Source organism: Heteronotia binoei, unplaced genomic scaffold, assembly GCF_032191835.1.
Source record: "Heteronotia binoei isolate CCM8104 ecotype False Entrance Well unplaced genomic scaffold, APGP_CSIRO_Hbin_v1 ptg000468l, whole genome shotgun sequence".
Classification (NCBI taxonomy): domain Eukaryota; kingdom Metazoa; phylum Chordata; class Lepidosauria; order Squamata; family Gekkonidae; genus Heteronotia; species Heteronotia binoei.
This window is the reverse complement of record NW_026800037.1, coordinates 265187-272239: the sequence shown is the minus strand read 5'-3', so window position 1 is coordinate 272239 and position 7053 is coordinate 265187.

The window sequence follows — 7053 nt, the reverse complement described above, 5'->3', positions numbered from 1 at the left end:
CTGTTTTTCAAAGGGTCTCGTTCTCTTTATGACTGTGGTTATGGTTTATTGTTAATATAGCAGCCATTTGTCACTATAACCTTTCTGTTTTGTATGTAATCCTCCAAGCGGGGCCTGGGGATCCCCCAGAATTACAGTTCATTTCCAGACTACAGAGATCAGTTCTGAGGGAGAAAATGGATACTTTGTAGGGGTGGACTCTATCGCCTTGTACTCCCCAGGCTTCACCCCCCAAATCTCCCCAAGTTTTGAACTGGAAGTTGGCAACCCCTCCACCGGTGGGCATGGGGGACTTAGAAGAAGACATCTAATTTACATTCCACCCTCCACTCTGAATCTCAGAGACTCAGAGTGGCTCACAATCTCCTTTATCTTCCTCCCCCACAACAGACACCCTGTGAAGTAGATGGGGCTGAGAGAGCTCTCACAGAAGTTGCCCTTTCAAGGACAACCTCTGCCAGAGCTATGGCTGACCCAAGGCCATTCCAGCAGGTGCAAGTGGAGGAGTGGGGAATCAAACCTGGTTCTCCCAGATAAGAGTCCACACACTTAACCACTACACCAAACTGGCTCTTCTATTAGCAATCCTAACTCCAGTTGAGGGGCTATATGCCCTAAAAGGTTGCCTCTCAGAGTCATTTCCCAGGTAACTGAAGAGACAACGTCAAGAATCAGCAGTCTGCAAAGGAAACGATAAAATGTACTTTGCATGGCTTGTTTAATATTTGATAGACTGTACCTTTGTAATGGAAAGGAATTCAAAGATTTCTCCCTCCTCTATCTGTTCCTACAAGGAGTCTGTTATCCCCAGCAAGGAGACTTGAGTTTAACAATGAAGTGAATCAAAAATCTGAGTTGGTCTGCTTGGCTTTTCCTTTCTTTTCCTTCCCCCCTCCCTCTTTAAATACTTTAATTTTACAAAATACAGCATGTCTGCTTCAGTTTCCTGTTTGCCACTGTGCTAATAAAACAGCCGGTTGAGCGAGTGCTGTTTAGTTCAACAACTTGGACAACTGCATCATTGAGGCTGAAGAGAAAGTTTCCATTAGTGACCAGTGACCTCTTGGCTAGCTCAGCCAACAATTATCGAGAAAGCCGACATCACAACTGGCACAACCAGAAGCCAAATGAAGGATGCTGGAATGTGCCACTTCGTTATGAAGGATAGCCAGCGGACTAGGCTGTTAAAGCCATGTACAGTTGAATCCTAAACAGAGTTCCCTTTCAAAGACTGTTGGCTTGATTCCCAAGGATGCAATGCTGCTGAAAAGACTGGAATGCCAAAAAGACACATAGGAGCATAAGAAGAGCCCTGCTGGATAGGACTAGTGGTCCATCTAGCCCAGCATCCTGTCTCACACAGTGGCCAACCAGTTCCTCTGGAGGGCCAACAACAGGACACGGAGGCTGAGGCCTTTGTAAGAACATCAGAAGAGCCCTACTGGATCAGATCAATGGTCCAACTAGTCCAGCATCCTGTCTCACACAGGGGCCAACCAGTTCCTTTGGAGGACCAACAACAGGGCAGCGAGGCCGAGGCCTTCCTAAGAACATCAGAAGAGCCCTGCTGGATCAGATCAATGGTCCATCTAGTCCAGCATCCTGTCTCACACAGGCACTAAAAAATAAATACAAGGCCAAGATAGGATAAATTATCGAGTGATGGACAGTCTGTCTTATCTCTGATACATATGAGGTTTCTCTCTCTCTCGTCTTCATTTTCTTTTATGGAAGAAGAAGAAAAAGAAGAAGAAGACTGCAGATTTATATCCCACCCTTCTCTTTGAATCAGAGACTCAGAGTGGCTCACAATCTCCTTTATCTCTTTCCCCCACAGCAGACACTCTATGCGGTGGGTGGGACTGAGAGGGCTCTCTCACAAGCTGCCCTTTCAAGGACAAGCTCTGCGAGAGCTATGGCTGAGCCAAGGCCATTCCAGCAGGTGCAAGTGGAGGAGTGGGGAATCAAACCTGGTTCTCCCAGATAAGAGTCCGCGCACTTAACCACGGCACCAAACCAGAGGACAGAATCACCTCCACTTAATGGTTATACGTAGTAATTTCGTATATACTTGTTATTATAATGAAAAATTGGAATTTGATTTTTTAAATAATTTCTACTCATCTTAAACAACTCACCATTGTCATATCATTAGGAGAGCTCAGTATTGTATCCAGATATCATATCCCAACCCTGACCTGAACAGCCCAGGCTAGCCCGATCTCGACAGATCTCAGAAGCTAAGCAGGGTCAGCCATGGTTAGGATTTGGATGGGAGACCACCGAGGAAAACTGGGTTCATTATGCAAAGGCCGGCAATGGCAAACTAGCTCTGAAGGTCTCTTGCTAGGGTTGCCAATCCCCAGGTGGGGGCAGGGGATCCCCCTGTTTGGAGGCCCTCCCCACACTGCGGGGTCATCAGAAAGCGGGGGGAGGGGCGGGAAATGTCTGCTGGGCACTCCATTATTCCCTATGGAGACTGATTCCCATAGGAAATAATGGAGAGTTGATCCACAGGTATCTGTTTTTTGAGGCAGAGGCACCAAATTTTCAGCAAAGAATCCGGTGCCTTTCCCCAAAATACCCCCCAAGTTTCAAAAAGATTGGACCAGGGGGTCCAATTCTATAGGCCTCAAAAGAAGGTGCCCCTATCCTTCATTATTAGCTATGGAAGGAGGCATTTAAAAAGATCAATTATGTTTGTCACACCCTTGCTCCCAAGATCTCCTGGCTCCACCCCCAAAGTCCCCAGATTTTTCATGAATTGGACTTGGCAACCCTATCTCTTGCCTTCAAAATCATCTGGGGTTAAACAAGAACAAGGACTTACCTTCATCCTGTCCTCCTCCATCCTGCCACTTCAGTGCCCCCACAGACTCCCCATGGCTACGGGCCTGCTTCCAGGAGATGGAAAGGGCTGCTGGATCAGAAGGAACAAACTCCGGGGGGATCATGAAATATGGGTTCCTCACAACACATAGATTCCCTTAGAGCCTCAGGTTTCTCACCGACACATGCTTTAGTGCAGGGGTCCCCACTCTCTTTGAGCCTGTGGGCCCATTTGGAATTCTGACAGCATGGTGGGTTCAGCCACAAAATGGCTGCCACAAAATGGCTGCCACAGGAAGTGGAGATAGCCACAAAATGGCTTCCACAGCTTTACCTCACCACACATACTTTAAAGCAGAAGTCCCCGCTCTCTTTGAGCCTGTGGGCTCATTTGGAATTCTGGCAGCACGGTGGGTTCAGCCACAAAATGGCTGTTGCAAAATGGCTGCCACAGGAGGCGGAGCCGGCCACAAAATGGCTGCCACAGCTTTACCGCAGCCACACAGTGCAGACCCTTCTGCCGTGATGGCAGCCGCTGCCAAAGCAATGTTTTCAAAAATCTACACATACAAACAAATCTTCAATAGTCAATCTGAAACTTTATTGGGCAAAAACCACACCTGGCCTCACCCATATTCTAAAACCAAAGGCATCATATTGGGCAACGCGGTTGTAGTGTATCAGAGAGCTAGCAGTCCTTCTCACTTTACATTGCAGCCTCACTGTTAGCAGGGTCATGCCAGATGCTGAGGAAACCTCCAGCTGTTCTTCAGCCATTTTCTTTGGCTCCAAGGTAGGGAATTGGTTCAAGGGCCTGCTTTATACTTTTACTTTTATAATATTTACTCCTGCCAGCAGCAGCTTCCAAAGCTCTTTTTTTTTTTTAAGTAGAAAAGGAAAACTGATGAACATTGGTAATTTGTTCCCATTTAATGATGTTCCAGTGCCCAAAGATCTCCAGCACTGTGACTCATGAGATTTATTATATAAATATCCTGCCTCACTTCTGTCCCAAAACTCAAGGTTCCCTCTGTCACATGTTTCCTTCCAAACATGTGCTGACTGGACCCATATTTCCTTAGTTTCAAGAAGGGTTGCCTAAAGATTCTGATGACCCTGAAGCGGGGGGGGGGTCTACAAACCAGGGGATCCCCTGCCCCCACCTGGGGATTGGCAACCCTATTTTCGAGCAACTTGAAAGGTCATTAGCATTTTAAACATATCGTCTAATGTTTAAGGGGTCCCACTTCATCAGGGGCCCACAGGGCCCACTTACCATTGGGCAAGCTGGCAGCTTGGCCAGTCCGCCACTGGCTGTGGGGGAGGGAACCCTTTAAATCATGCAGGAGGCTGGCCACTGCTCCTGCCACCTCTCCCTCGTGATTTGGACTCCACCAATCAGCTGATTTGTAGACCCGTACAGTGGCATGGGAGGGGCAGCGGCTGCTCCTGAGTGCCCCTCCCATGTGATTTAAATTGTGCAGGAGGGAGAAGGGCAATCTGGGGGTGAGGCCTCCCCCCAAAACTGTCAGGGAGCCAGGCCCCGTGGGCCCCTGGTTAGCTCCGGGCCTGCTTTAGATTTCGCTTCTTTCTCTGTTTTGACTGCAACCTAAATGTGAACTGGATCGACTTGAACGAAAGTAAGTTAAGACCCATTTCCCACTAAACTTACGCCGCTCTCACTCTGCTCTTCTCCGCGGGGCTGCCACTGGATTTCGCACAAACTGTCCCGGACCAGCAAGTTGCTCCGCCTCTCTACAAGTTCCCTTCGCAGCAGATAGGAATCTCTGAAAATCGGTTTCTGTCTGCCATGGAGGGAACTTGAAAAGGGGTGGGGAAACTCAACGGCTAGGGGCAGCTTGTGTGAAATCCAGCAGCAGCCCTGCAGGGAAAAGGAGCAAGGAGACCGAAACAAGGTGAGTGGGAAATCAATCTAACTGTTTTCTTCCTTTTTTTTTTTTTTTGCAATATCCTTCAGAGATTTATTTATTGCACTCAGGTTCATGCTTCTGAAGAGTCCCGTGGTGCAGAGTGTTAAAGCTGCAGTACTGCAGTCCTAAGCTCTGCTCACAACCTGAGTTCGATCCCTGGCGGAAGTTGGTTTTTCAGGTAGCCGGCTCAAGGTGGACTCAGCCTTCCATCCTTCCGAGGTCGGTAAAACGAGTACCCAGCTTGCTGCGGGGGGAATGTAGATGACTGGGGAAGGCAATGGCAAACCACCCCGGAAAAAGTCTGCCGTGAAAACGTTGTGAAAGCAGCGTCACCCCAGAGTCGAAAACGTCTGGTGCTTGCGCAGGGGACCTTTCCTTTTTCTATGACTGGGCAAAACTCTGCTAGGTGAACCAAATATTCCGATATGTATCACTGTCAGTAATTCTGCATAACAGGCAGCAAAGATTCCTGGTTCGAGAAGCATCAGAAAATGCTGGGAAGGGTTCGACAGAATATTCATCTCCTCCCCCTGCCCCCATTTAGGAGTCTGGCAGTTCATCTTTTGCGGCTAATGCATATTTGATCCTGTCCTGAAGTTGATATCCTCGCGTCTCCAGCTGGAACTCTCTTCCCTTCCTCCAGGTCCGCAGAGACAGGGCTTTCCCCGCCCCCCACCCCCAAAGTGCTTCTGTACACAAGCCATATGGTGCCTGTTTCAAATCGTTTCCTGTAGCTGCCCTCTCGGTGTGGTAACAAGTTTGTCAGGAAGGACCGGTCATTCGGAGAACCTTCCTATCAACACATCGTGGTGATCTCGCCAAAACGTGGGTTCATGTGGGGGCAGGGAAGGCTTGTTTTCCCCACATCTTGGGATGGACTCCAGATGAAGTTCTTGCAGAATGGAAGCAGCTGCCCTGTAATGTTCTTGGAAGTGGAAAACCCTCCCTCCCATGGCTCTACCCTCCAACCCAGGGCTCTTTTTCTAGCGGGAGCTCCTCTGCATATTAGGCCACACGCCCCCCCGATATAGCCAATCCTCCAAGAGCTTACAGGGCTCTTATTACAGGGCTTTCTGTAAGCTACATCAGGGTGTGTGGCTTAGAGAATGCATTTAAAGTTAAAGTTGCTTTCTTTCCACCTCTCCCTTCCTCTTCCCTCCATTTTCCTCCCTCCTTTCCTTCCTTCCTTGTGGCCCTCAAACATCTGACATTCATGACTTGCGGCTCTCAAACATCTGATGTATATTCTATGTGGCTCTTAGGTTAAGCAATTTGGCCACCCCGCTCTAAAGAATCCATGCTCTCCAGGGGAACGGATCTCCTTTCCATCTTAGGCCACACACCACTGATGTAGTCAATCCTCCTGGAGCTTACAGTAGGCCCCGTACTAAAAGCCCTCTAAGTTCTTGGAGGATTGGCTACATCAGGGGGGGTGTGGCCTAATATGCAAAGGAGCTCCTGGTAGAATTCCACCCCTGATATTAGGCTACACATCCCCTGATGTAGCCAATCCTCCTGGAGCTTACAATAGGCCCTGTACTAAGAGCCCTCTAAGCTCTTGGAGGATTGACTACATCAGGGGGGCATGGCCTAATATGCAGAGGAGCTCCTGCTAGAAAAAAAAAAAAAAAGCCCTGTTTCATTAATTAAGGCCTGGTTCATCTGAGAGTTGTACTGCAGGAAAAATCCCCGTAAACAAAGGTGGCTTGTTGCTCCCTCTTGAGCAGAAGAAGAAGATACCAGATTTATATTCCACCCTATACTCTGAATCTCAGAGCGGTCACAATCTCCTTTACCTTCTCCCCTCCCCACTCACAACAGACACCCAGTGAGGTAGGTGGGGCTGAGAATGCTCTTGCAGCAGCTGCCCTTTCAAGCACAACTCCTACAGGAGCTATGGCGGACCCAAGGCCATTCCAGCAGGTGCAAGTGGAGGAGTGGGGAATCAAACCTGGTTCTCCCAGATAAGAGTCCTCACACTTAATCATTACACCAAACTGGCATAGTGTTGTGTCCTAGGTTCAAATGGAGAACTGTTACTTTGGGAGGGAACTGTTACTTTTGGAGGGAAGCTGAACAAGCCAAGCTTGTACTCCACACCAGGGTTCCAGAGAAGGCCTAAGCGTGCCCAATCAGGAGAAGGATTGAAACATAAGTAGCCAATCAACATCTAGGCTCATACTGTACCCTGATAGGCCCTTCGGCCTCTGTAAATAGCCAATCCATGTACATAGTTAAGGTCCAATCAGAAGGGGGCAAGAATTGTATAAAGGAGCGGGAGGTTTGACTAGAG